Source organism: Rhineura floridana, chromosome 8, assembly GCF_030035675.1.
Source record: "Rhineura floridana isolate rRhiFlo1 chromosome 8, rRhiFlo1.hap2, whole genome shotgun sequence".
NCBI lineage: Eukaryota > Metazoa > Chordata > Lepidosauria > Squamata > Rhineuridae > Rhineura > Rhineura floridana.
This window is the reverse complement of record NC_084487.1, coordinates 20733837-20742530: the sequence shown is the minus strand read 5'-3', so window position 1 is coordinate 20742530 and position 8694 is coordinate 20733837. Positions and strand designations below refer to the sequence as shown.

The 8694-nt window shown below is 46.4% G+C and overlaps 1 non-coding gene across 1 annotated transcript; it reads left to right on the top strand.

Annotated features, from left to right (window-relative positions):
* Positions 1–1512: 1512 nt before the first annotated feature.
* Positions 1513–1583, top strand: TRNAG-GCC (transfer RNA glycine (anticodon GCC)). Its single transcript has one exon. It is a non-coding gene; the product is annotated as a tRNA-Gly (tRNA).
* Positions 1584–8694: the final 7111 nt, after the last annotated feature.

The following is an 8694-nucleotide window of genomic DNA, read 5'->3' as shown; positions in this document are numbered from 1 at the left end:
CAAGAAGCAAGAGGCATTATCAAAGTTTAAGGGCATATACCAGCCACGCAAAAACACTTGGGGGGTGAAGCAGAACCAATGAGGGGTGTGGCATGGGGAGAATTATGAGGGCCAGATGGAGAGACCTGGAGGCCCACATTTGGCCCCTGGGCCTCAAGTGTGCCATCTCAATTTAAATCAACAAACCTTGCCCCACACCACTAAAAAAAAGAAAGAAAACAATGACCCCATAATGTAATTTTTAAAAAATCAGGAGGGGCAGGGGAGTGTCAGTAGATGTGGGGGGGGCACTGGGGGCATCGTGGTGCACACAGACATCATGTTGGAGAGGCCTAGAGATTCTGGAGCAGAGTGGCTCTTGGAGTATCTGAGTGCTGGGGGGAAATGTGTAGATACCTTTGGAAGTCTGGTCTATTTCATTGCATTTCAAATACCTTCAGAATTATAAGAACTATATGTTGAGAACAATATGCCGCTTTTGCCTTTTGGGTTTCCTTTTCTTCTCCTGAAAATGAAACATTAACATCTACTCATGCTTGAAAATGGGGAGGGGGGAATCCTGTTGCAAGTTTGTTCACAGCAGTGAGCTCACCAGCCCAGCTGTGCATCTGGTAGCATGAACCAGCTTGATTAGGCTGAAGCACCCCCAAATCACTCTCTCTGTTGTTTCAGTCCGCCTGGCGTCTTAAAAGCTTGAGCACTTGCTAATTTCCTCCCTGATGATTGTGATGAGTTTAATTCATCGCTCACTGGCGCACACAGCATTTCTTGCCATTTTGTTCAAACCTTAGAAACAGGGCAACATGCCACTCATTACCCCATTAATAATGATTCAAACTGATCCCAATACTACTGTGTCATGTGCACATTTCGGATAACATACCTTTCATTTTCAGTGATTGTGCAAGAGTTCAGTTACTCAGTACTGTTGCCATCACTTGCCCTCCCATCATCCCCTTTATTGCATGATCCCTGATAGGGTGAGATTATCCAGGAACATGGAAACAGTGATGGCTAGAAGGATTTTTTTTTAAAGTTAATGTTCACAAAGTTCTGAGCTGTTTAAATAATTACCTTTTATTTTTATATGGTTTTATGTATTTTTTATTTTATATATATGCCACCCTTCCTCCCAGTAGGAGCCCAGGGTGGCAATGAATGTCAGTGAATTATGTCAATGAATTTCAGAATCAAAGGACTTTGGAAATGAATGCTCCAACTTTTGTATCCCCAAGATTTCTGAGCTGGGCAAAATTTTATCTTGGATCATAAAAGCTCAGCCTTGGCGCCAGTACTGGTTCCTCCCAAGTACAGCAGCAGTCAGCAGGTCAGTAGCTCTTTCTTCTAGGGAATAAACACAGTAGGGCAGGGAGTTAAAGTGAATGGGTCTGCTTATAAGAGTCACCAGTGCGAGGACTTCAGTGCTTTACATAATCATCCAAACTCCAATGTCCTGTATTAGGGGTAGCCAATGTGGTGCCCTCCAGATGTTTTGGATTACTACTGCCATTAGCATTGGTGATTCAGTGGTAGAATTCTTGCCTGCCACGCAGGAGGCCTGGGTTCATTTCCTGGCCAATGCATGAAAATGATGGAGAATTTTCTCCTTTGGGATCTTTTACTGGGAGTCCTTGAAGAAATTTGAAGACACAGGCTTGAAGCAAAAAGGTAGGCCTTTATTCTTTACAAGCATATGCAGGGTCAGCCTCCCAGAAAGTCTGGAGAGGACTGCAGTGAGATACTGTCTGTATAGATCTTTTATACAGTACTAAATACACGTGTGGCATTAGTTTACCAATCCCATAAGTTCGTTCCCACATAACATAACAGTTCCTCCCTCCTGCAATATTTCCAACCAATCAGATAACTTTATTAAAACGAGTACATGTATATTCATAATTTGCAAACACCTCCCATCCCATTGTTCTGCTGTCTTCTTTGACTAATGTCAGTCTGTCCCCTTGACTAATATTTCCAATATTTATTTATTAAACTTGTATACCACTCCATAGCCGAAGCTCTCTGGGTGGTTTACAAAAACTAAAAACAAATACAATTTAAAATACATATTTTAAAAAACAATTTAAAACACAATTTAAAAATTTAAAACAATATAGAACACATGCTAAAATGCTTGGGAGAAGAGGAAAGTCTTGACCTGGCGCCGAAAAGATAACAGTGTTGGTGCCAGGCGCACCTCGTCAAACAAATCATTCCATAATTTGGGGGCCACCACTGAGAAGGCCCTCTTCCTTGTTGCCATTCTCCGAGCTTCCCTCGGAGTAGGCACCTGGAGGAGGGCCTTTGATCTTGAACGTAGTGTATGGGTGGGTTCGTATCGGGAGAGGCGTTCCATCAGGTATTGTGGTCCCAAGCCATGTAAGGCTTTATAGGTCAATACCAGCATCTTGAATCGAGCTCAGAAACATAAAGGCAGCCAGTGCAAGTGGGCCAGAATCAGTTTTATATGTTTGGACCATCTGGTCCCTGTAACCAATCTGGCTGCTGCATTTTGCACAAGCTGCAGTTTCCGAACCATCTTCAAAGGCAGCCCCACATAGAGTGCATTGCAGTAATCTAATTTAGAGGTTACCAGAGCATGGGCAACTGAAGCCAGGTTATCCCTGTCCAGATAGGGATGTAGTTGGGCCACCAACCGAAGTTGGTAGAAGGCACTCCGTGCCACTGAGGCTACCTGAGCCTCAAGTGACAGAGATGATTCTAGGAGAACCCCCAAGCTATGAACCTGCTCCTTCAGGGGGAGTGCAACCCCATCCAGGACAGGTTGGACATCCACCATCCAGTCAGAAGAACCACCCACTAGCAGCATGTCAGTCTTGTCTGGATTCAGCCTCAGTTTATTAGCCCTCATCCAGTCCATTGTCGCAGCCAGGCACCGGTTCAGCACATTGACAGCCTCACCTGAAGAAGATGAAAAGGAGAAATAGAGCTGCGTGTCATCAGCATACTGATGGCAACGCACTCCAAAGCTCCAGATGACCGCACCCAACGATTTCATGTAGATGTTGAACAGCATGGGGGACAGAACTGACCCCTGCGGAACCCCATACTGGAGAGTCCAGGGTGCCAAGCAATGTTCCCCAAGCACCACTTTCTGGAGGCGACCTGCCAAGTAGGAGCACAACCACCACAATGCAGTACCTCCCACTCCCAGCTCAGCTAGTCTCCCCAGAAGGATACCGTGGTCGATGGTATTGAAAGCTGCTGAGAGATCAAGGAGAATCAACAGAGTCACACTCCCCCTGTCTCTCTCCCGACAAATATCATCATACAGGGTGACCAAGGCTGTTTCTGTGCCAAAACTAGGCCTGAAACCCGACTGAAATGGATCCAGATAATCTGTCTCATCCAAGAGTGTCTGGAGCTGGCCCGCAACCACTCGTTCCAGGACCTTGCCCAGGAATGGAACATTTGCTACCAGCCTATAGTTATTAAGATTTTCTGGGTCCAGGGAGGGTTTCTTCAGGAGTGGTCTCACTACCGCCTCTTTCAGGCTGCCAGGGACCACCCCCTCTCGCAGAGAGGCATTAATCACCTCCCTGGCCCAGCCGGCTGTTCCATCCCTGCTAGCTTTTATTAGCCAAGAAGGGCAAGGATCCAGCACAGAAGTAGTTGCACGAACCTGTCCAAGCACCTTGTCAACGTCCTCAAGCTGCACCAACTGAAATTCATCCAAGAAATCGGAACAAGGCTGTGCTCTGGATACCTCGCTTGATTCACCTGCTATAACACTGGTGTCTTTATCCTGGAAGTGCCTAGCAAATTCATTACAGCAGGCCTCAAATGGTTCTACCATGTCCCTGCAGCCAGAGTGTAATAGCCCCCGGACAATTCTGAAGAGCTCCTCTGTCTCTTTGACCGATGTTACCACTATTCTGCTGTCTCACTTTACTAATGGTTTTGGGGACAGTTGAGACCAGTTTCTACCATACACTTCATTCTAGTTATTTTGAATGGGCCTTCACACATACTTTCATGGCTCCTGATCAGCCAAGCTGACCCAGGTACATCTTGTACAATATTACAACATGTTCCTTAAGCAATACCATGATACCAGGTTGAGTTTGGTTAACTTAGGATGGCTTGGAAGTTCATAAGAACCACCGCTTTTATTAGTTTACTATAGGGTTTTTTATTTCCTATATTTTCTTAGAAATCCCATTACTAACTTAAAAAAATACATACTATAGGGAGAAGATTATGATTTATTTATTTTATTTTATTAAGCTTATATACCGCCCGACTAGCAACAGCTCTCTGGGCGGTGAACATTAAAAATACAATAAAAATAACACAATACAGTATATCACAATACAAAACTGTACAAAAAACTGTACAGTCTAAAATCAAAATATAATAATTTAGAATTAACAGGAATTAAAATGCCTCAGAGAAGAGAAAGGTTTTAACCTGGCGCCAAAAAGATGATAGTGTCGGCGCCAGGCGCACCTCCTCAGGGAGACCATTCCATAGTTCGGGGGCCACCACTGAGAAGGCCCTAGATCTTGTCACCACTCTCCGGGCTTCCCTATGAGTCGGAACCCGGAGGAGGGCCTTCGTAGTAGACTGTAGTGTACGGGCCGGTTCATATCGGGAGAGGCGTTACGACAGATATCGTGGTCCCGCGCCGTATAAGGCTTTATAGGTAAGTACCAACACTTTGAATCTGGCCCGGAAGCATATTGGAAGCCAGTGCAAACGGGCTAGCACAGGTGTTATATGCTCAGACCGCTTAGTTCTTGTTAGCAGTCTGGCCGCCGCATTTTGCACTAGCTGTAGCTTCCGAATCGTCTTCAAAGGTAGCCCTACGTAAAGCGCATTGCAGCAGTCCAGACGCCATAGCATGTACCACTGATGTGAGGTCCTCCTTACTCAGATAGGGACGTAGCTGGGCTACCAACCGAAGTTGGTAGAACGCATTCCGGGCCACCGAGGCTACATGAGCCTCAAGTGTGAGGGAAGAGTCTAAGATGACTCCCTGACTACGCACCTGTTCCTTTAGGGGGAGTGTAACCCTATCCAGGACAGGGTATATATCCACCATCCGATCAGAGAAACCATCCACCAACAGCATCTCAGTCTTGTCAGGATTGAGTCTCAGTTTGTTAGTTCTCATCCAGTCCATTGTCGCAGCCAGGCAACGGTTCAGCACGTCAACTGCCTCACCTGAAGAAGATGTAAAGGAGAAGTAGAGCTGCGTGTCATCAGCATACTGATGACAATGCACTCCAAAACTCCTGATGACTGCCCCCAGCGGCTTCATATAAATGTTAAAAAGCATGGGAGACAGAACCGAACCCTGTGGGACCCCACATTGGAGAACCCACGGTGTCGAGCAATGTTCCCCAAGCACTATCTTCTGGAGACGACCCGCTAAGTAGGAGCGGAATCACTGCCAAGCAGTGCCTCCAACTCCCAACTCCGCAAGCCTCTCCAGAAGGATACCATGGTCGATGGTGTCAAAAGCCGCTGAGAGGTCAAGGAGAATCAACAGAGTTACACTCCCTCTGTCTCTCTCCCGACATAGGTCATCAAACAGGGCGACCAAGGCAGTCTCAGTGCCAAAACCAGGCCAGAACCCTGATTGAAATGGATCTAGATAATCGGTTTCATCCAATAGCGCCTGGAGCTGGTCAGCAACCACACGTTCCAGGATCTTGCCCAGGAACGGAACATTGGCTACTGGTCTGTAGCTGCTGAAATCCTCTGGGTCCAAGGAAGGTTTTTTCAGGAGTGGTCTCACTGCTGCCTCTTTCAGACAGCCAGGGACCACTCCCTCTCGTAAAGAGGCATTAATCACTTCCTTGGCCCAGCCAACTGTTCCTTCCTTGCTAGTTTTAATTAGCCAAGAGGGGCAAGGATCCAGTACCGAAGTGGTCGCACGAACCTGTCCAAGCACCTTGTCCACGTCCTCGAACTGAACCAATTGAAACTCATCCAACAAAACATGACAAGACTGTGCTCCGGACACCTCAGTAGGATTAACTGCTATTAAATAGGAATCTAAGTCCCGGCGAATGCATGAGATCTTATGCTGGAAGTGTTCAGCAAATTTATTACATCGAGCTACCGATGTATCTGCCGTATCTTGTAGGCCTGGATGGAGTAGGCCATGAACCACTTAAAAAAGCTCCCGTGGGCGTGAGAGAGATAACTGAATAGAGGCGGTGAAATGTTGTTTTTTTGCCACCCTCACCACTCCTACATAGAGCTTAGTAGAAGCATGAACCAGCTCATAATTGCATTCGTCGGGAGTTCGTCTCCATCTCCGCTCAAGCCGCCTCCTGTCTTGTTTCATCGCTCTCAGCTCCGGAGTATACCAAGGAGCTGTATGAGCTCTAGATAGGAGAGGGTGCGCAGGAGCGATCGTGTCAACAGCCCGGGTCATCTCTGTATTCCACAGATCGGCCAGGGCTTCGACAGGAGCGCCAGTCTTATCAGCCAGAAAAAACCCCAGAGCCTTTTGAAAACCTTCAGAATTCATTAGTCTCCGGGGGTGGACCAATTTAATAGGTCCCCCACCCTTGCAGAGGGAAAAGGCTACTGAAAGTCTAAACTTCAGCAAGCAATGATCTGTCCATGACAACGGGAGAGATGTAAAACTCCCCACATCCAGATCACTATCCCCATGTCCGGTAGCAAAGACCAGGTCAAGAGTATGCCCCGATGTATGTGTTGGGCCACTAACATATTGAGACAGCCCCATGGTTGTCATGGCGGCCATGAAGTCCTGAGCTGCCCCAGGCAAAGTAGCCTCAGCATGAATGTTGAGATCTCCCAGTACTAATAGTCTGGGGGATCTCAACAGTACCTCCGAGACCACTTCCGTCAGCTCAGTTAGGGAAGCCATTGGGCAGCAAGGTGGGCGGTACACCAAAAGGATTCCCAGTCTGTCCCTCTGGCCCAGCACAAGGTGCAAACACTCCAGACCAGTGATTGCATGGACATGGTGCTTGGTGAGTGAGATGGAACTCTTATAGACCACAGCAACCCCACCTCCCCGACCCTCAGATCTACCATGATGCTGAACCAGATACCCCGGTGGGCAGAGCTGGGAGAGACTAACTCCTCCCTGTTCGCCCACCCAGGTCTCGGTTATACATGCCAGATCGACCACCTCGTCCACAATCAAATCATGGACGAGGGAGGTTTTATTATGTACCGATCTGGCATTAAAGAGCAGCAACTGGAGATCTGAGAGTTGGCTGATAGGACAACCAACAACCCTGCGGGTATGAGAAGGACCAGAACGCGGCACAGCCACTACATGTCTGGGCCGCGTTCTCCTTACCTGGCACGTCCCTCTCATATCACCATACCTCCCTCTACCCGTCACTACGGCAATTGGGGCAATTGATTGAAGCACTTGAGCTACATTTGAGGACCACACAGCCCAAAGCAGGCATTGGGTAATTCTGGCCCACCACTATCTCTCAACTCCAGAGGAATGGAAAAGGCAAACCACCTCAGAATACCTTTCACTATGAAAACTCACTTACAAAATGGTGTTCTATTCATCATAAGTGAAATTGAGCACACAGAGTTATTTTAAAATGCGGGCTAACGCTCAAAGTTCTTCTTGTTCCTACTTTGGAAGTGTTACAGGATATTTCCACTAGTCGGAGTCCTTGCTCTACAAAATCAAGAAGAGAAAATATGTGATTGTTATCTATTTCACTAAAAATTCAGTTTCTCAGGATCAGACCGTTCAAAATATATCAATCATAGAGTATATTTATTTATTTGTTTATTTATTTAAAATACTTATACCCCGCCCTTCTTCCGAGGAACTCAGGGCGGCTCACAATTAAAACAATAAACAATCAGATCAACCAATATACATGTTAAAAACAATTAAAAATAGATTAAATCAAAATTGATTAAAACTATAACATTTTCAGTTAAAAGCCCGCCTAAATAAAACAGTCTTCACCTGGGCGCGAAAGGATGATAGCGAGGAAGCCAACCGAACCTCGCTAGGGAGGGAATTCCACAATCTAGGGGCAGCCATCGAAAAGGCCCTATTCTGTGTCTCAGCAAGAAGAACTTGCGAGAAAGATGCAATAGTAAGGAGGGCCTCACCGGATGATCTTAAAATCCGGACAGTTTCATAGAGGGAGACACGGTCTAACAGATAGCCTGGACCTAAGCCTTATAAGGCTTTACAGGTCAAAACCAGCACTTTGAATTGTGCCCGGAAACAGATTGGCAGCCAGTGGAGCTGGTATAGCAAAGGAGTAGAATGTTCTTTGAACCCAGCTCCAGTTAACATTCTGGCTGCCGCTCTTTGTACCAATTTAAGTTTCCGAGCTGTCTTCAAGGGCAGCCCTACGTAGAGCGCGTTACAGTAGTCTAATTGGGATGTAACTAAGGCATGTGTTACCGTAGTCAAGTCTGACAGGTCAAGGAACGGGCGCAGCTGGCGCACTAATCTTAATTGAGCGAATTATGCTTATTTGCTCATAAACAATATACTCATTAATTAAAGTCCATCTTTACCATGGGAAGATCTAATCAGCACATCCAGTACTTGTTACATTCTTATCACATGCGTGCTTGCTCATAAACAATACATCATTACTCAAAAGTTAATCATACACACAGGCCTGCTTGATTCATCTCATGGGTTGAGAAGTTCAAGCTGAATTCACTTCTCTATGAGGCTGGAGTTTG